The following is a 21,378-nucleotide window of genomic DNA, read 5'->3' as shown; positions in this document are numbered from 1 at the left end:
TTGTCAGCAGAGCCATGCTCTTTCTGAAGGCTCTAGGAAAAGAATCTTTCCTCGCTGCTTCCTAGATTCTGGTGGTTGCTAGAAATCATTTGCATCTCTTGGCTTGTAGATGCATCACTGTGATCTCCGCTTCTGTTGTCACATGACATTCTCTCTGTGTATCTTTTCTTATAAGGACACTAGTTATTTTGGATTAAGGGGCCAATATGACTTAAGTTTAATTTAACTAATTACATCTGCAACAACCTTGGTTCCAAATAAGTTTACAGTTTGAGGTGCTGGGAAGGATGTAAATACTGGGGTGGGGGGAGGGCGCTATTCAACTCAGACAAGCCCTATAGTTTAGAAGCACTGATATGGGAAACATAAAGAAATCTAAGATGGCTACCCTGTAACGGAGGAATTTTTTGAACCTCTTCTCCCTGGAATACTACCTTTCCTGCTCGCACGAAACAAGAGACCGCCAAGTATGCGGAAGTAGTCAATGTATATATCTACTTGCCTGCCTTTGTTCAGGGCTCAGACTCTGGAGAGTGACTCCTCTGAGCCCGCCAATGTAAATAAACCTCTTTTTATTCTTAGTTGCTGAGTGCCATTTGGTTCTTCTGGGTACACGGGCCAAAATTTGCAACAGCACCAGATTTTAGCATTGCATTAGGTGTCACTATAAGCTTTCTATGTATGATTTCTTAATATCAGATAAAATTCTTGCCTGTTATGAACACTGAAGAAAATCCTAGAGATTTGACCATTAAGGTTTAATTAGAGTTGTTGGGATTAATTATTGTAGTCATATGAACAACATAATTATGCTATATGTTTGCTTTTAACTGAAGTGCTGGTGCTTTTGTTCTGGACATTGAAGTACATGAAATGTATTTGGCTTGGCAGTAGATTAGTTGGGTATGGTTTTATTATTGTCTTTAAAGAAAAGCTAATTTTTTTAGTCAAGAAAAATATTTTCTGGTTTCAGGCCAAAGGTAATGTAAACCTATAACATAATGCCTTGAGAAAAGAAGAATTGAATATAGATGAGTTCCATTTTGATTATCTTTAGTTATTCCATCAATATTAATACCATTGACAGTAAAGACAATAGTAATGAATCTGGTAGTACACTAAGATGTTGAAAACAAATTAAAAGAAATTTTATTATAATTTAATTTTGAAAAATTTCAAGCATTTTTTTGAACATTTAACTCAGATTTTTCTAAATAGTTTATTTAAACATCTTGTTGAATAAGTCTCTGCAATGTTATTAGTTGAACTTGAGTAGATTCTGAACACATGGGTTAGAGTCCAAATGTAAATGGATTTAGGAGAAGTCTTGTAGAATTAGGAGGAGAAAACCGAGAATGAGTCTTTGAATTTATGTGTATTTTTCTTTTTTAATTCAAAGCATTCTTTTCTATGTAATTTATTTTGTGAGATAGGAATTAATATATAACTGATTTAGTGTTATAACTGATTAATATAAAAACTGGAAATAACTGCTGACATTATTCAGTCCCAAATTGGCTGTGCCCATAATGGTAATTATAACATACGTTTCATCCTATTAGAACCTTCTCAAGAGCTCCCATGACCTTCATTGTCACATTTCAATTTTGTACCCATTGTAACAAAATGAAATGTTCTGTTAATATTTATATCTTCTTTGAGACTGAATATTCTGGATATTTTAATTGCAATGAGATAGAAATGTCAAGGACACTAAGATATAGAAATAAGACAATATCACAGAATTTTTTATTTCCTATTAAGTATAATGCCCAAATAATAGTTATTACCTGTATTGCTTCTGTGTCTCAAGACAAGGTACTTCTACTCGTTAAGAGTGGTGGGTCCTAAAGTAGTGTTTTTGGTGCTGAAATAGATGACTGGTATGTATGTGTATGTGTGTGTATGTGTGGGTGTGTGTGCTTGTGTGCTTTTGTCTGGTATCTACAGCCTCCAGCTGAACCTCTTCAAAGAATTTCTGGGCTACCAGTCTGATGAGGAAAGGAGTATGTCTTTTCCATTTGTTACTCTCATATAAGGCAGGGGTTTTATATACATACTAAATTTAACTGAAATCTCAGTTCATAATCTAGTCAGGCCTGAATATATGAATTGTGGAGCCACATATTCAATAAGGTAAGCCAGCTGGCTCTCTAAACAAAAGGTATTTCAAGCAAAGGACTGGCATACATTATTATGGTAGTTGGCCTCCAAGATAGTCCCTAATGATCTTTACCTCCTAGAATCTGTGCTCTTATGTAGTCTCCTCCCACACAGACCACAGTGACCAATGGAATTCAGAGGAAGCAATAGTGTGTGACTTCCAAGCCTAGGCCATAAAAGGCACTGAAGGTTCTGTTTTGGTCTTCTGGATATCTCATTCTGGGGAAAGCCAACTGTTAATATACATAGGCAACTTTGTGAGGAAGCCCATGTAGAGACACCTTCAGTCTCCTGCAACAGCCAGTGCCGACTTGCCAGATGAGTGAGTGAGCCACCTAAGAAGCAGTCCTGGTCAAGCCTCCTAATGGCTGTAGCACTGGTCACCCACTGAATCCGGTCTCAGATCCTGAGGTAGAACTGCCCAGTCAAGCTGCTCTGAAATTTCTGACCCACAGAAACTATAAAACATAGTTTTTCTTGCTTTGAGCCTCCAAGTTTTGGGATGATTTCTTTCAAAGCATTAAGTGCTTACCAAGTTTATTTATTCTCCCTCACTATGAAGATGAAGATACTTGAAATGAGAAGGTGGCCTTTGTGTACCAAGCTTGGAGTAGGTACTCAAAAATGTTAATTGAAAAATTAAATTAATACATAAATGAAAGCATTTAAAAATATAATGCAGGAATTTAGCTAAGATTTCAAAAAGAGCATCCTGATGACCAGAGAAATATTTTTATATTGTTAAAATATTTAGCCTTGGCATTGGAGGAGTTGCATAGCATATATTGAAAAATAGGACATGATTATAATCTCCCTTCATATAGCAGAGACGTTTATGTTCATAGCAATATTATGAGGAGAAAAGAAGAAATAAGGACATTTTATATTTGGCAGAGATAGTGTGATAGTTAATTTTGTGTCAACTTGGCTAGGCTATAGTGTGTGGTTATTTAATCAAACATTAATCTAGGTGTTGCTGAGAAAGTATTTTATAGATATGATTAACATCAATAATCAATGCACTTTAAGTAACGTGTGTGGGCCTCATCTAATTAATTACAGGTCTTAAGAGCAAAAACTGAGGTTTTTTGAAGAATTTCTGCCTCAAGACTGTAGTATCAACTTTTACCTGAGTTTCTAGCCTGCCAGCCTGCAGATTTCAAATTTATTAGTAACGCCCCCCATTGGGTGAGCCAGTTTCTTAAAATAGATCTCTCTCTCTCTCTTTCCCCTCTCTTTCTTCACACACACACCTATTGTTTTTTTGTTCGTTTGTTTGTTTTTGTTTTTGTTTGGAGAAACCTGACTGATTGTTATTGTTATTGCTCAGGGCATGTAAGTATGTTTCTCTCCATTTTCCCAGGCTTCCTTAGCTAATATGATGCCAAAGGTTCAGACTGGACAGTGCACTGGGAGCAGTAGTGACCTGTCATGTTTAGTTCAAGCCACTGAGAAGCCAGGATGCCTTCTTTCCTTCTTCCCCAGACTGGTAGGACCTTGGAAACCATGTGCCAAAACAAAATACCTATGCTATGAAAGAAGGCAGCCCAACTAGTATTGGGCTGTGATGTGAACCAAATTAAATCTTTATTGTGTTAAATAACTGAAATATGAAATTTTATTTTTTTCACCAGAGTTTATCCTGAATAACATACTATCTAAGTGGAAGAAAATTGGGCCATGGGCACATTAATCAGAGCTCTTCTGGTTGTAAGTGAACGAAAAGCCATCTCAATTTATTTATTTATTTTTAAAAGAATGGCTTATATAATAGAATGTTTTAAGAGCAGATCTTCAGATTTAGTCATAGGTAAATCCAAAGAATCAAAAACTGTCATCAGAATTTGGGTCTTGCTTTTAGCCTAACTTACACTTTTATTCTTTCTTTTCTTTCTTTTTTTTTTAACCAGCAAAGTCTAGGGGATGATTCTGATTCGCCTGACCAGGCAATGTCCCTGACTCTGAACCATCCACCAATTGCTGGATTATGGATTAAACTCATTGGCCAAATTATGCATAGGCCTATTCTTAGAGATGGTGTTTTTGGGGGACTAGTAATATCAGCCCCACTTATATCACGAGGACTGAAAATTGATTAGAGATATTCTCCAAAGAAAAATTGGACAGCTGTGACCAGAAGTGGAAAGGAAGTCAGGCAGTAAAACAGTAGGTTTCCATTGCAAGGGAGTAGAAGATTACATGCCTTGTATATCAGGAGAAAGGAAACTGGGTTGCATGTATAGAAACAAATGTATTTGCTGAACATGCTTTTTAAACTGGAGTATCATGGTGGATGAGTGATAAGCTAGCCATGTAACTGACAATTGGGAGAGTAGTTGTTGCTGTGTGATAATTCATTTTAATCAAAGATAAAGGAGACAATTTGTCACATCAAGACCAAGTATATCAATAATACATCTATCAATATATAGATGATGTCACATCTGATTGAAAATAATTAAGGTAATATTATACCTCTCAAGAAATATAAGGCAAGGGCAGGTTATTCCATATTGAAATCACACCCACAATTCATTATTTAGATAATAATGACATATTAGAACATGTTGAGAGAGCAATTAACAAGCTGACTGTTCAGCTATGTTCTAATCTGTTTTACGTATTGTGGCTAAAACTAGTCAAATAGAAAAAAGTAATTCAGATGGAAAACTCCTTGTTTCTCAGTTATATTGTGGTATTTATAGATAATAAGTTGCTAAACGAATGATGGCAATTATTCATTATAAAGTACATATCGATGTGTATATCCATTATTAATCTAATTTTGTGATATAGATATATTTCATAATTAGTAAAAATAAATAAAACTAAGCACAATTATATATGTAAACCACACTGAATACTTTCTAAAGATGTGAAAATATTATAAAAATGATTAGTTTTAGAGATTTTCAGAATAGTTTAACTGGCAATTGGTATTGGTTGGGTGCCATGACGAAGACAAGAAATTCAAATCACGTTTTCCTTTCTCTCTTGTTTTTCCCTTGCTTTTTAAAAAAGCAAAAATATTGACTACAAATATAAAAAGCAAGAGTCTAGTAAAAGACTGGGAGAACAGTGAAATAGGGTACATGTTAATTTTCTGCCAAGTTTCAAGATTATGTTACTGAATTTTAATGGGCATGACAAAACTGGAGTCGGTAGGATCTCATAGACATTTGGAAATTAACAAAAGTTTGATATATATTGCAATATATATAAAATGTAGACATATAAACATACAAAATTATAAATAAAAGTTTAAAAGGTACCTTCTTTCAAAGCTATAAAAAACCTGCACTAATAGATTATTTTTTCCCTAAATCACTTTCTAGTCTTGCTGTGATGTTTAGATCTGTTGTAGCAGATTCTTTTCTAAGTTTTTGAGTCAAGCTCACTGCACCTCTACTCATATGTCGATCTAGTACTAGTCACGTCCTGGGCACATCACATTACTTCCCTAAGCTCAAAGCATTTAGGAACTGTTTTCAAAGAAGTGAGAAAAATTCACATCTGCCTTACTCCAAATCTCACCTACAGTTTCTCCATCATTTGTAGTCCTCACCTGTCGCACATGTTATGGGTGTTAGGGTTGTGCTACCTGTTCTTGATGATTCTCTGCTCACTCCTCCTTATCATGCATAGGGGCCCTATGGAGCACTTTCAGTCACCTGACCTTCAGTCTCCTATATAGTTTTAAATACTACAACAGGAATTATGCTTCTTAATATTGAATCACTTTGGCTTTTTATAGTCTTACAGGAATCGGAAGACCTGTGTTAGAATTTCAGCTCTCATACTAGCTACATGATCTTAGACAAATGGCTTAAACTATTAGTGCTTATTATTTATCCTTATTATTTATCCCTCTCATTTACCCATGAGATTTTCTCACCATTTCTTCCAGCTTTGTGGTTTCTAGTGATGCTAATAAATTTGAACTTATTTTAAATTATCTTGTATTTTTCTATTGTTTTATAATTCTTGTGTATTAAGTATGGCTTTCCTCTGTAATTTTGGGGGAACTATATATATATGTATATATATAATATAATATAATATAAATATATATGCATAAATTATAAATAAATAAGTATATTTATTTACAAATTATTTACAAAATAAATGTAGATTTGCACCCCACACTTTTAGTTGAATCTTTTCTCCCTCTTTCTCATTCCTTTTTTTTGGGGGGTGGGGGGTTGGGGGTGGTAGACTACTGGCTATCTTTAGGGTTGTGCAAACATTCAAGTGTATAAAAAATAGAAGATCCTGGTCACTAGTTTATTGTGTTGATTGTCATTAATATTCACTCTACTCAGTGATGCTGCTGGGAAGAGCTGCCTCTTTACTATTATTGAGGTGCTGCTGCTCCAAAAGGACTCAGAAGCCTTCACACCAGTTTTCTATACTGACTCAACGTTTGTCACAGAGACTCTTTTCTCTGTGAAGTCTCAGGACTTTGAGGCCAGGATTCCACAGATGTCCAAAAGCCTTCTATCATCCCCCTAATCAAAGGATGATGATACTGTGAGCAAGGGTTTGTGAATGTGCACCAAATTATGAAAACCATAAAGTCCTCCTGTACCTTCACTAGTCTCCCAGAAGCTATTCTTTCTTCTCATTTTCTAAAATTAGTCCAAGCACAATCTCTATCCCCTCTCCTCACTGGTATCACCCAAAGTAGTAACTGTAGGTGCTTAGAGTCTCCAATAAAAATCTAAAAAGGATTTGGCCCTTGGTGCCAGACAACCTCTGTTTCTGCCTTTGAAACCCAAAGCTGTTCACAAGCCTCAAGTAAAGGAAATCAGAGGACAGTGCTGGAAGTTCAGGGTCACAATTGAATTTCTTCTGAGAGTCTCATACAGGCATCAGAATAAGGCATTATCTCAGTAAATTATCCATGACATTGTTCTTCATATATATTTTAAAAGGGTATCAATTTAAAATTCTGGAGTGAGCATGGTGAATTCATGACTTTGTAGGCGCTGCTTTCTCCCTCTCCCATGGCAGATATAGTTAATTAATAATTTCTATCAATGATTTACACTTGTTTGTTAATTCTCAACATAATGGACAAAAAGCCAGTATTAATGAATTTGGATCAGAAATTGAGATTATAATATGCTTACCATCCGTTCCCTGAAGACTATAATGTGAGAAATTCTGAAATTTAGTGATGTTGCCAATGTGGCAGGGTAGAGTGGACAGATGAAGGGTGGTGGGGAGGAGAGAAGAAATGAGCAATTGACATTGTGTTCCACAGAGGTCACTTGGAGGACGTACTCCAGGTGACTCCTCTTGAACCTAGGATTTGGTCTGAAGCCTTTGTTCTGAGCACCTTGTACTTTGAGTCCATTCATTCATAATCAGGCTTGGGGAACAGATATATTATAAAGAAAATTTCTAAATCAGGCAGGAGGAATTCTCTCTTCTTGGGGTAGGGTCATCTTTTTTGATCTTGGGCCTTCAATGGATTATATGAGCTTGGCCCACGCATATCGAAGAGGGCAGTCTGCTTTACTCAGACAATAGATTTAAATGTCAAACTCACCCCAAAAAAACCTCTCACAGAATCACCCAGGATAATTAATGTTTGACCAAATATCTGAACACCCTATGACCTAGTCAATTTGACACATAAAGGTAACATCACACCTGGAAACATTTTCCTGAAAGGGCTGAAGTGGAGATAAATGAATTTTTACTCTGGGTCTGGTTTTTAAAAATGTCATGCAGGCTATAGTTTTATTTTGTGATATATAATATATATATATTTGTTGGCTTCCTTGAAAGTTTACTAGACTATGCAGATTCACTAAATTACAATTACAAATGATATTTCAGAGTGTTACTTATCCAGATAACTAATACTCATTTAATAGAAGTATATTTAATTCTAATTCAGAAGACAACTTTATCTACAAGTTACAATTTGTCCTGTAATTCCAAGAGGGCAGCCTATTTAAAGCCTAAAAACACCATCACATTAATCATATGTTTGCAACTTATTTACTTTAAGTTGTTATGTATATCTAATTTATGTTATTTAACATATATCAGATGTTTAGCCACAGGTACCCTTATATACACATTTAAACTATGCGATGAACTTTAAAATAAAATTTTCCTGTAGACTTCGTCTTACATCTATCATTTCTCTTTTTTCCAATTTGAATGGTTTTTGAAAACTAGATATTTGGCAAGCATTCCTAGGATTTTTAGCTTTTTCTCCCTTTATTTTCTAATGTAAAAGATAAACAACTGAGAGGAAACAGAATTAAATTTGGTTGGCCTTGATATAATTTCAACTATTCATATTCCACAGCTACCAAACTTACTTCTAAAAAAATAGTAACAACTTTAGCCACAATCTAAATTTTGTCATACCAGCAAAATTTATAAACTCTGAAATCAAAACTATGCCAAGAGTTAAATCTAATTTAGTAGACATGTGAATTTATAATAACAAAATCACAAGATAATTCTCACTTTTTCCAATTCATTTCTGGAAAATACATTTTAAACACATTGCATTTTCCCACAGGAAGCTAAAATTGCAATTGTATTCCTGCTCAGTTATTCACCATCAAATAAAAGATAAAATGATTAACCTACAACAAATTAATAATATAATTATTTTGTAAGTGCTATAGAATTAGAAAAATGGTTTCTCTATATTTTCTGAGATCGTACTCAAAACATTCTACTCAATATTAAAATGCTGACAAGTAATTTATAATGTTTAAAAAGTAAAAACTATGGTGGTCAAAGAAAACATGAGTACAGAACCTATTAGGCGTCAGCTCTTAATATTCCTTGCAGTCCAATCTTTGGAGCTACCACCATACCAACATTCAGCTATTTTGTTTCAATTTTCTAACTTTTTGTGGAATAAACCTCACTTTTGAATTGTATTAATCAGGACACTTTCATTTGCAAGTGCTAAAAAACCCAACAACTCAATTTGGTTTAGGCAAAAAAAAAAAAAAAAAAAAAAAAAGGGAGGGACTTTATTGGTTCCCATAAATGAAAGTCACAGAGCTATGTTCTATAGGGCCTGTTGAATTCTAGGGGTCAAAGACGCTAACAAGAATCTTTCTCTTTATTCTTCAACCCTGTGTTCTTTGTTTATCCTCAGTCAGGCTCTCATCGTCCTATTGGCAAGATAACCTCTAGTAGTTCCAGGATTTATTTTTCCATTTTGGAACCATAGGACATAGACAGATTTGTCCCTCTGTAGTGTCAATAAAATCTAGTTAGTGAGTTTCATTGATCCAACTTTAATAGGACTCTGCAAATCAAAATGTGCTGTTCTGTTGAACTGCAACCATTTTATATATTTTTAGTTTATATACCACTTAATATATTATTAGTTTATATATTCATTTAAGATTTTTCTCTACTACTACTCTTTCTATCCCTCTTCCTTCCTTTTAAAAAAAATCTCATTTCAAAAAGAATCATTATATATCTGTGATTCTTATTGCTTTTTAAGGTTCTCTTTTAACATTTTGAACTTGTTTTTTAAGATAAGAATAATTTAGCAAGAAAATACAATCTTAAAGTGTTTTGTGGTTGATAATTTAATTATTTAACAATTATTTTACTAATTTAATTATTAATTATTAAATTTAATAGATTTGTTTTGATTAGAGTGATTTTCACAATAATACGTTTAAAGAAATTGTTTAAAAAGTTTTTTTCTTATGCGTTAGTGAACTCTGAGGAGAGAATATAATGCATGGTTGTTAAAGGCATTTAGACATATAAAAATGTATAAAAATATATATCTATATTGAAGAGGTTAAAAGGTTCATATGCTGTTGGTAGTTTTTGTGTTTTTTAAAAAAATTTTTATGTTACTGTATTCTTTTGTTTTAATCATTTAAATATTTATGAAGTATGAATAGATTCGAGCCACCTGCTGATTTGAATAGATAGGCATGGTATCTTTAATGATAGCTCTTTTCCAGAATTTTTTAGTATCAAATATTCCATTTATTTTCAAACAAAACAAAGTTAATTTGAATAACGGAACACATTTTTAAATTCAACTTTTTATAAAGTAAGCTTTATTTATCTTTCTAATATATATATGTATTTATTTATTTATGTATTTATTTATTTTTTACACCTACAGCACCTGGTCTTCCTAGGTGGTCTCCTATCCAAGTACTAACCAGGCCCAACCATGCTTAGCTTCCGAGACCAGATCGGATCGGGCTTGTTTTCAAGGTAGCATGGCTATAGACTCTAATATATTTTTTTAAATTACAAAACTCATGCTGTACTTTTAGTTGAGACCAGAACTTATAAATATTTTAATGCTTCCTTAATGAGAATTTATACTCCTTTGAGGAAGAAAGAAAAAGTTTAGAGGAGTTTAATCAGTACCTTTAGACTGGTTGATATTCACATAATAAAGCTAAAATCTGTTACTTAACAATGACTTTTTAATCGAAGAACCATAATAAGAACTTACCTTGTTCATATTGTGAATATCTAGTTGATAAGTGACAGACAAATAGTATATAGATGAAATTATATTATGCATTATAAAAATAGTACTTTATTTCGTTTCAGTGGAATCACTATGTTGAAACAGTGGGACACAAGGAGGGTGTGCAATCATGAAGCAACTTAAGTTTCTTCTCCTTTTATTCTTTAAAACCTTTGCTATGGGGCCAATTCCTCTTGCTCTGTGGATAAACTTAAGGCTAGTTTCATGACTTTTCAGGCTACTTTTAGATTTTCTGGTCCCTCAAACAATCTCAGGTCATTCAAATACTTATTTGCATGAAATAGACTTTTCAAGTTCATTGCAGTTAAAGATTCTTCCCTTCATTAAATTGAGCCACCATCTGTGGAAAAAGGGGCCTGGTTAGCTTCTTTATTTCCCACTCTGGAGGCTGCCTTTTGTTCCTTCTCTAGAGTTGAAAGAGGTGTGGGGAGGGCAGATATTTTTATTGGCACTACGTGTCTGGCACTGGTCTGTGTTGGTTTCCTCTGGCCATGGCAACTTTTTTTGTGTACTCTTTGGAAGCACCACACCTTCCCTCCATTGCTGGAGATCTTGCACTTACGCATCCTTGATGTTGCTGAATATATTTTCTGTCTGACTGTTAATATCCCCTTCTTCTGCTCTTAGGGGTCTATAAAGGTTTACTTCCTGCTGAATTACCTCATGTGGGAAGGCAATCTTTCTGGGCAGGACAACACCCAGGCCAATTGTCTTTTGTGTCAGGAATATACTGAGTTCAATGGAACAATCTCTCTTGACTCTGCCTTTAGAGAGAGTCCAACCATGGTCAGCTACCAAGCAGAGATATTAGGTATGAATCTGATATCAGGCAGCTGTGATCCATAAACTCCAGAAGAACTATGTCAAGATCTCTGACTAGGCCATCAATACCTTTGTGGTGGTGGCTAGTGCATGCATGGTGGTCCACAGCAACCTGGGTCCACCTAATCTCTTCTAATCTTACCTTCCCTTTTCTCTTCACTTCGCTTTGCTTTACTTCTCTTCCCTTCCCTTCTCTCCCTCACCACTCCCTGTTCCCCTCCTCCCTGCCACTTTCTGGAAGTGATGGATCAGCTAAGGGGTCTATATGGTCCCACATGAGCCTGGGGTGGGGGAGCAAAACAGTTTCTTAGGCACTTTATTTTCTAATTCTGGTTAGGTGATCTTGAACCTCTCTTAAGAATGCAGAACTGGTGCCATCTATTTTCCAAATCTGAGATATAGAGTTCTATTTAAATTCTGTCACAAGCAAAGAATCATGAACTAGTTATGGACGTGATCTATTGCGTTTTCCTATTTGGGGGCCAGGTATTTGACAACTGAAGTATGACGTAGGAAAATATGTTATAATAGATTTTTTTCTGGTGAATTTTCTACTAACTGTTAAATTTTTGTTGTTCCAGTTTCTTCATTTATAATATTCTACATGTCTTATGGTGAGATTATGAAGATTATAGTAGTATAAAGTGCCTGAAACTATTGTGGGAGAATCTGGTAATTATATGACACATATTACATTATTTTTCTGCCAGGCAGGTATTATATAAATGTTATCATCTGTAGATTGTCAATGGAAAATTTGAAGCTAAAATAAACACTATTTTGGAATAAAAGTGTATTATTACACATGGGATTCCTAGAACACTTACCTTCTAATGTAACTACAAAAGTTCTGTAAGAAAGGAAAAAGAGTAGCTTCACTCTCCTCGAGTGAATATGTTTTATGTTAAGTAGTCTGCCCAAGTTCCAAGGCATGTGTAAATAAGTGCTTGATCAGGTTCATTCAACTAAACAATTAGCCATTATTAGCACTGAGATTTATTCATTAACAGTTTGTAAATAACAGCTGGTTTATAAATATTATGCAAATTATAAAATGCAACTTGTCATCAATATTTCGTTAATGGACTACTAAGAAGCTGAAAAGAACTATTTCGTTTTAACAATTACTTGAGTAAAAGGGCCAAATTATAAATATTATAGGTATACAAGTATTAATATATATTTGAGTCTAAGATCAAGATAATAGCTTTAAAAAATAATACCCAGTTTTGTTTGCTATAAGATTTGCATATTAATTTTAGAATTTGTTATTTTATATCAAACATTTATGTGTGCGTACACTGTAGTCTTTGTCTGGAAAGCTTTTCGTTCCTTTCCATCCCCTCCATCCCCAATACAAAAGCCAAGGAAGGAAAGAGTATCAAGAAGATGACGACAATCGATTTTTGTCAAAAGCATCTCAGAAGTTCAGTAATTCAAAACTGAGAAATTTCCATTTGGATTTTTGATAAAAAATGTCACTCGTTAAATCAGGTCATAATTATTTCAGTGACTTGGAAGAAATAGAAAGCACAGTGGAATGAACTGAAGGAAAAATAAGAAATCAGAAAATGGAGACAATTATTATTGACTCTCTGAGAAGTCTGAGAAGAAACAGATAGAATGATGTCTAAGTATATATTGTGAGACCATATAGACACAGGATCAATTGGTTTATTTGTTTGAGATTTGAACCTATGTCAGTTTTTTTTTCTTCTGTAAATTGAGGAAGATTATGACTACATTCCCTGCTCCCCCCACTAAATTGAAGAACCATATTTACAAATACATGATTTTAGGAAAGAACGAAGACTTAGAATAATGTACAAATAGGCCAAGAAGTCTGATTTTCACTGTTAATCATAGAACAATAGTCATGTAAACACACACACACACACGTACACCATCTTTCTTACATTTTCACCACTGCCTATTGAGAATGAAGAGAAAGTTAGCTTCAGATTTGATGCATTTCAGGAAGCATGATTTTAAAGGCTTTTATATGTGACCAGAAAACTTGATTAGATATACTTACTTAGAGCATATCGATCAGTTGATATCTTGGGAAGTTAATATCAGCATAAGTTAGTAGTGGGCTGGGATTCCTTTAATAAATAAATTCCCACCAGTTCGATTTAGTAGAACTATTTAGAGCAGTTAATAAACAGAAGGGTGAAGTGATACAATTTTTTATATTTGACTCTTGCTTTTTTTTTTTTTAACTGAAAACCTAAATGGCCAGCTGATATCCTACAGGTCCACTTTCATCTGGTAGCTTGTAGTGAATTTATTTTAATCAGTAGAGTCTTCAGGAAACATGTGGAAATCAAAACAGTGACCTCTCCACTTTGCTTTATTCCCCTTCCTAACCTCAGTCTGTATTTGCTGGCAGTGGAATATACTTGTTAATCTCTGCAAATGAAACAGTTATATGTTTCAGGTTTGTTCTGCAACATCTTCATACTTTTTTATATTTTCGAAACAATAGCTATTACTAAAGTTATGATTATACTTTGATGCATAATGCCTCACTTTATCTCACATGATTATTGAGAAGACAGAGTTAAATGTGATCTGAGAATGTGCTGTTGGCCTAAGTAATCAGAGGGCGTGGAATTGGCAGCAAGAATGGTTCAGGACTGAAAAGAAACAGAAAAATTTAGATTCAGGAAGGCAAAGCACAGCATGGAAATACAGTAACATGTTGAAAAGAGACAATTTTATATAAAATGTGAATTGATAAGGGTGCACTAAATCAGAATTTTAAAATCTAGGGTCCTAAGAGCTATAAATGAGGATTAAAAGATTCCATAAACAAATTGAAATTTTATGCAACATTGTGTGTGTGTCTGTTGCTATGTCATCATGCGTGAATATACATTTTTCAGAGGACAAATTTTATTCCTTTTAGCAGAATTTCAGATAAGTCTATAAACCAAAAGAGATTAAGGACCATCAGACAACAAGTTCTACAAGGCCCTTTCCAGAACTTAAATTTCCAGATCATAGATATAATGGAATTGGGCAGCAGGAGACCACTATATGATTTTAAGGTCAGGCAGAGACTGTAAAATTCTAGGGTCGACCCTTTGTGACTGATTTCTGGATTTGTTATGTTTTCTCATAATGCGGGATTAAGAGCATGAGCTCTGGATCCACACTGCAAGGATTTGAATCTTGACTGAAAGACCTTGGGAAAGTGACTCAAACTCTCTGTGCCTCAGTTTCCTAAATTATACAAGCAGTTTTATCCATTACATAAGATAGCTATGATGATTACATGAGTTATCCCATGTCAAGTACTTAGAACTGTGTCTTCCTGGCACATATTCAGTGCTCAATAACGTTTATCATAAATATTATTATTGCTTTTGGTCTCAAGACCCAAACTTCCTCCTAGCAACTCAAATGCCTAGAACCAGGCTTGAAGTAGGTCTTCCTGCATCCATAGCAGGGCTGAGTTATTGTGGCTCAGAGATGGAACTCTGCTGTCCCTTTCCCTTCTCTTGCTTGAGGAGACATCTCCTGAGAAGATGAGATGTCTTTAGTAGTTACTTGTTCTTCTCACCCTGACTTGGTAAGAACAGGCAGAGGCCGATGTTCACCTCTACAGCTCTCAGATTTCTTCTTTGTAAAATTAAAGAGTTGGACTACATGACTTCTAAGGTCTCTTTCAGTCATAATTTATAAATAATATAGAAGGACTGCACAGGTAAGTGACATTAGTGGTGAAGTAGAGTGAAGGATTACCACTCTAACTGCATTTTCAAGCTTTAAAAAATTGCCCTGGACATTTAGATAAAAACTTGGCTTCCAAGGTTTTCTAGGCATTATATTACACATGAAACAAATATTGTTTCTGAAAAATGAGCTATCTTAGTAACTATGTCATTAAAATTTTATTAAATTTGTTACTGAATTCCATGTTATACATCATAAGTCTTATTTTTCATGTATTTTGTTTCCAAAAAGTAAAGCAACTGCTGCGGAAACAGAGAACTCAAATTGCTGAAAATGTGAAAGGACCAAGAAATAAAGTTTTAAGAAGACAATTAAAGATTCTAAAAAGGAATACTTCATGTTAAGTAGGTAACTTCACCTTCTCTCTTTTCAATATTATCATGGTTTAAAAAAATAATGCCACCAAACTGCCAGCAGAGGTCCTCAGTTCCATATTTATCAATTCTATTTACTGAAAAATCTCTGATATAACAAACTGATTTCAAGGACTTAATTGTTTACTTCAAATGACTAATCACAATGAATGACATGAATTTAAACTCCTAACAGAAGAGAATCTATTTCAATTAAAAATACAATTAATATGTATAGCAGTATATAATATATAGAAAAGTATAGAGATAGAAAAAACTAAATGCAAGTTACATATTTTTAAACTGGTGGTTTTCAGAAAAATTCATTGGATGAAAGTGAAGAATGGTGAGGAAAAGACTAAATCATTATTTGCGGGTCTCATTTTTTTTTTTTTACTATTCTACTGGAAGAAAAAAAAAAGGATTCACATAGGATCTTCTTTAGGTAAAAATTCTGAATATTTTAATTTTTTTTAAAATTAAAGATGAATTTTGAAGAGGAAATAAACCAATTAAAAAGAGAAATAAGTAATATGAGGTTATTGTTATCCAAAATAATTAGATAATGCTTTTTGAATTGCCAGTCTTCCTCATCCCTATTTCTTTTTTGTCTTTGCACTGAGATATCTCTGTAAATTCTCTTAAGAAGACATAATGAATAAGGTGACCCCCAGAGATACTAGGGCCTCTCTCTTGATAGAGCTTACTAATCCTGTTAGTTGACAATATGTTAAAAAAAAATTAAAACCTCACATTTGTTCAGAAGAAGAAAATCAAATTCAAGACAATGGTGCAGGCTCTCTCTCTCTGGGTCCTAATCTGATTTTTCTAATCAACTTCCTAAAGCCCAAGGGTGTGGATGTGCTTCTGGAGGGCATGAGTCAGAAAGGGAAGGCAAAGGGTGAAATGAAATGACCTGACATAGACATAAATGCTAGGCAGATTGAGTAGGTATTATCTCATGGCCAAGAAGCAATATAATGGAAGTTAGATAAAGAGGAAGGTAAGATTCTAAGGAATTAAATTATGATAAGTAATCTCAAAGTACAATCATGCACCATCTAATGATGTTTTGGTCAATGATGAACCACATATAGGACAGTGGTCCCATAAAATTATAATGGAGCTGAATTTCCTGTAAGAAATGGAAGGATATGTGGTTCGAGAAGATTTTTCTGTTTGTTTTTTGTTTGTTTGTTTGTTTTCCTGTGGGACTTGGCAATAGTCCTCAGTTCCACACACTCTCCATGCTGTAAACATTCACTTTTCTTTTATGAATACCAACCACAAAGTTCCTTAATCTGACCACTGTTCCAATATACAGCAGCCAAAACCACACTATGACAATCGCTGTGTTTCTTTATTGCTCAGTCTTGATTTCATATTGGTACCGACCCTCAGGCCACCTTACACGTGCTCCTAACAGTCACTATTACTCAGTCATGTTTCTCCTTGACATTTCCAGTCGATCTGGTCCATACCCCTGTCAGGGAGCAGCATTGACAGTTCCGATGTTCTTTTTCTCACCCTCTTGGAAGGAAGCAGGAGGAGGGCTTGTGGGATAGTGTTAATAAAGTCTATGGGAGTATACAGTAATGTCCTCTGCCTTCACGTTCGCTGACTCTCTCAGAAAAACTTCCAGTACTATAAGCTCTATTCATAGTAAGTATTTTATACAGGTGTACCATTTAAAAGAAATCTTTTGTACATTGCAATATTTTTATTGTTCCCTTTCTATGTTTATATACGTTTAGATACACAAATACTTACTATTGTATCACAATTGCCTGCAGTACTCAGTACACTAACATGCTATACAGGTTTATAGTCTAGGAGCAATAGGCTGTACTATTAGCCTAGGTGTGTAGTAGGCTATACCTTGTAGGTTTGTGTAAGTGCACTCTGTAATATCTGCATAATGACAAAATCACCTAATGACGCGTTTCTCCGAACACATCCCCGTCATTAAGCAACACATGACTAGGAAAGAGATACACTTCTAAGCAACTGTCTTTTCATTCTTTTAAATTCTTCTCAAGATTGCTATGTTTGCTTTTTTGCTGATGTTCTCTGCTTCCCACCTTTTTTTTTTTTTTTTGATCCCTGGCTCCCTTGAGAATTAGAGAGTCTTTAAAAACTGAACAGAGACAAGCTAATATAGGCATACCTACCTCATTTTATTGTGCTTTTTTTTATTGCACTTCAATTTATTGTGCTAAGGAGATATTGTGTTTTTTACAAACTAAAGGTTTGTGGCAACCCTGTGTTGAGCAAGTCTATCAGTGCCAGTTTTTTTCAACAGCATTTGCTTGCTTTATGTCTCTGTGTCACAATTTGGTAATTCTTGCATTATTGCAAAATTTTCATGATTATTATATTTCTTATGATGATCTGTGATCAGTGATCTTCGAGAAATCAGTCATGAAAGGAGAAGTCAATTCACGTGGCAGACTTCATCTTTGTCTTGTTTTAAGAAATATCCACAGCTCCCCCCACCCTTCAGCAACCACCACTATGATCAGTCAACAGCCCTCAACCTTAAGGCAAGAACCTCTATCAGCAAAAAGATAACAACTTGTTGAAGGCTCAGATAATGGTTAGCATTTTTCAGCAATAAAGTGTTTTAGAATTATAGTATATACATTGATTTTTTTGACATAATTGGATGTTTAATAAACTACAGTGTAGTATAACATAACTTTTATATGCCCTGGGAAACCAAAAAATTCACATGACTCACTTTACTGTGATATTTGCCTTTTTGCACTGGTCTGGAATTGAACCTACAATATCTCCTATATACGCCTATAATAGGAACGTAGGTGACATTCTTGGCCTTTATCAAGGGTTTTATCTGTGAAAACTAAGTAGCCTTTTAAGAGTTTTTTTTTTTTTTTTTTTTAAGATGCTGCAGAAAAGAGGTGGGTGGTATTTAATTAATTCACAGTAGCTTCTAGAGCAAGTAAACATCTTTGGAGAAGGACTTGTTTATCTTATCTTCCTTCTATATCTTAATCAGCAAGAATACATTGAATAACCAAAGGGAATACTATTGTCATTTTTAATCTGTTTGTTGAGTGTGATTGTTTCTTGTCTTTCTAAAAAGTAGGCTCTCAGATTTCTCAGTGCTATGTAGAATAATTTTCATGTACACAATAGTATAATAGGCATAGATATGCATAGAGGTCTTCAGGGCTAGTTATCAAAAGTTTGGTTTTACATAAAGATATTTGGAGTATATTAATTTTATTAATTCAGATGTTGCATGTACATAACAGCATCTTTCTAGTGCATTAAGAATGCTGTTCAGGTACATATATTAATCTTTATGTCTTTTTTTTCCCTCATAAAACATTTTTTATGCAATTTATTTGAGGCATTCCATTATACCCAATGTTTCTATGAACACTGCTTAGACAATAGCTACCTTTAAAACATTTGTTGACAAAATGAAAAATATAATAAAGCACAATTATTATATAATGTATTGCAAGGAGTTATATAGAAATTGATGACATGTCTGTTTTATATACAAATTAGACCTTAAAATACATCTAACCGTGTTATAGAACCCTTAACATAACATTTCATTAGATTCAGGAGCTCTTATATATTATTTTGCCATTATACTTACATGCATTCTTAAGTCCTCTCCATATAGAAAATGCATCTACAAATTTCATTACTTATATTGGGAGATGACACTTTTAGTCTCTGGCTGTTATTTTAGTCTGGCTTGGTATTTTTCTGTGGCTTGGTAAAGCTGAGGGGGTTGGATTTTATTATTCTCATTTTTCTCTGTCTAAGCAACAATAACATCTTAACACTTAAAATATAAATTAAAAAATTTTATTTCTTACTTACCGACTAACTCAAATAATATAAATCAGACTACCCATTAATAGATCAAATGTGAGGCACTCATGACTCAAGAGTCAAGGATGCTCTTTCTTCTGTGTCTCTCATTTATTGAGACTTCTAATCTTATTGTGGTGTATACTATTTTTTAAGGGAAAAGAGAAGCCGGAGGAACTGATCAGTGTCCCTAAGGGACCAGCATTGGAAAAGCACTAAACTCTGGCTGGGATGTGGAAAGAGCTACTTACAATCCCTTTGTTACACATGTAAACAGTTACCAGACACATCCAGAATGGAATATATTGGAAACTCTAAAATTAGTTTTAAGAGGTGAGTTTAGAAGCATTACTTTCTTGTGCTTGAAAATATAATCTATAAATTCCAAGGATTACAACCATTTGTCTTCACATATTTCAGAGCCCTTTCGCAACTCACTCATTTACTCGTGTTTGGTTCCTAGGTGATGGGTTACTAAAAATTCCTTAATCTTTCTCATCTTATTCGCTTCAATTTTTCACATCAGATATCTTCAATGATGACTTCTTCTTTTCTATAGAGACATGCCGTTGTGTTTAGACTAAGTTATGGAGGAGTTGAAAGGGGAAGGAGTCAAAGAAAAGCTAACAGTTTCTTTCCTAACGGCCACATAACTGGCAGAGAGGTGAAATGGCTCCTAAACCTCCACATTGAGGTTAAACTTTGACATTCTAAAGAGAAAGTGATGGTGGTGGTGTTTGAACAATTTGGTCTTCTGGTTATATTAAAAATAGAAATAAATTTTAAAGTGGAGTTTCAGTTTTAAATTTTCATGTTTTATTTATTGCTTATTTCCATTATATGTGGGCAAAAAACATTCTGAAACCAAACCAAACCAAACCAAACAAAAACCACAAAAAACTTTTAATGTTTTGTGATTGTTTTAAGAACATTTACACTGAGATAGAGACAATTATTTTGGATCAGTATATGTCCATTTGATGATGATGAATATTATTGTTTAAATCATATTTTTATGTCATTCTGTTAGTAACTCAACACAAGTATGTGTTTAAATAAAGAGACTGCATTGTTTTTTTGATAAAGTTACAATTTAAAAATCTTTTCCTGTTTCTAAAATTATTTTCCCATTTTTGGATATTATTTCTATTTTGTAAAAAAAAAATGTGAATGATAATTTTTTTCCAATGTCATGCTAACTTTGCCAGGATAGAAAAGGGGTTAAATCAAAGAAAGATTAAATTTAACATTTGTCAGATAAGCATCAATTAGATTCGATGGCATCAGGGATAAGTTGACTGGTAGATAAATCATTGCTTTTGTTTTTATTCAAAATTCATTCCCAATATATGACCAATAGTGGCATTAAGGTTGAATCTCCTTTACAGTTTTTTTTTTTTTTTTTTTCTGGTGGTAGTGGTGGAAGAATCTAGGTGAGAATTGGTGTCTGCTTTATGATATAGTTGTTTTGGACTGTAATATAAGGTAGGTAGACAGTTACATGGGAAACAGAAACTTCAAAAAAGGAAGCTCATACATTCAAAGCTGGGAGGCTTATATATTATCCAGCCCATCTATTTGCCTCTCTCCATTGTTTTCTTCTTCTACTTTTATCTAAAATATATGAAGAGCTATAATGGATCTATTTTCTAAGACTTAAATTGGGGTTGACAAGGGGCTGATGGAAAGGATATATTTGTTTACAAGCTCTTTTCTTTAAGTTTCCCTCTTCATTTTAGAAAATGTTATAATAAGTATCCTTACCCATACTTGATTTTTCTTATTTTAATGTCCTATTAATATACAAAATATTTTATTTAGAATTTCATTAATTATGAATTTACATTAATTTTAAAAGAGGCTTAACTGAAATTTACTTTTATGCTTTCAATGAAAAAAATTTGTTAAGAAAATTAATAG

General features: G+C 33.9%; 1 long non-coding RNA gene and 1 pseudogene across 3 annotated transcripts in view; one reads left to right on the top strand and one right to left on the bottom strand.

Moving 5' to 3' along the window:
• Nucleotides 1-20,398, top strand: part of LOC107504024 — a 46,978-nt gene extending 26,580 nt beyond the window's left edge. For 2 of the 3 annotated variants that reach the window (XR_001595357.2, XR_001595356.2), the window contains 2 exons: nt 15,482-15,594; nt 19,615-20,398. This is a non-coding gene — a long non-coding RNA (uncharacterized LOC107504024). Of the gene's footprint in view, nt 1-15,481; nt 15,599-19,614 lie in introns of all 3 variants that reach the window. The other variant, XR_001595358.2, reaches the window with a different exon arrangement.
• LOC118607249 lies at nt 10,298-10,418 on the bottom strand (annotated as a pseudogene).
• Nucleotides 20,399-21,378: the final 980 nt, after the last annotated feature.

This window comes from Rousettus aegyptiacus, unplaced genomic scaffold (genome assembly GCF_014176215.1).
Source record: "Rousettus aegyptiacus isolate mRouAeg1 unplaced genomic scaffold, mRouAeg1.p scaffold_m13_p_8, whole genome shotgun sequence".
NCBI classification, from domain to species: Eukaryota; Metazoa; Chordata; class Mammalia; order Chiroptera; family Pteropodidae; genus Rousettus; species Rousettus aegyptiacus.
This window is presented reverse-complemented; position numbering and strand designations above follow the sequence as displayed.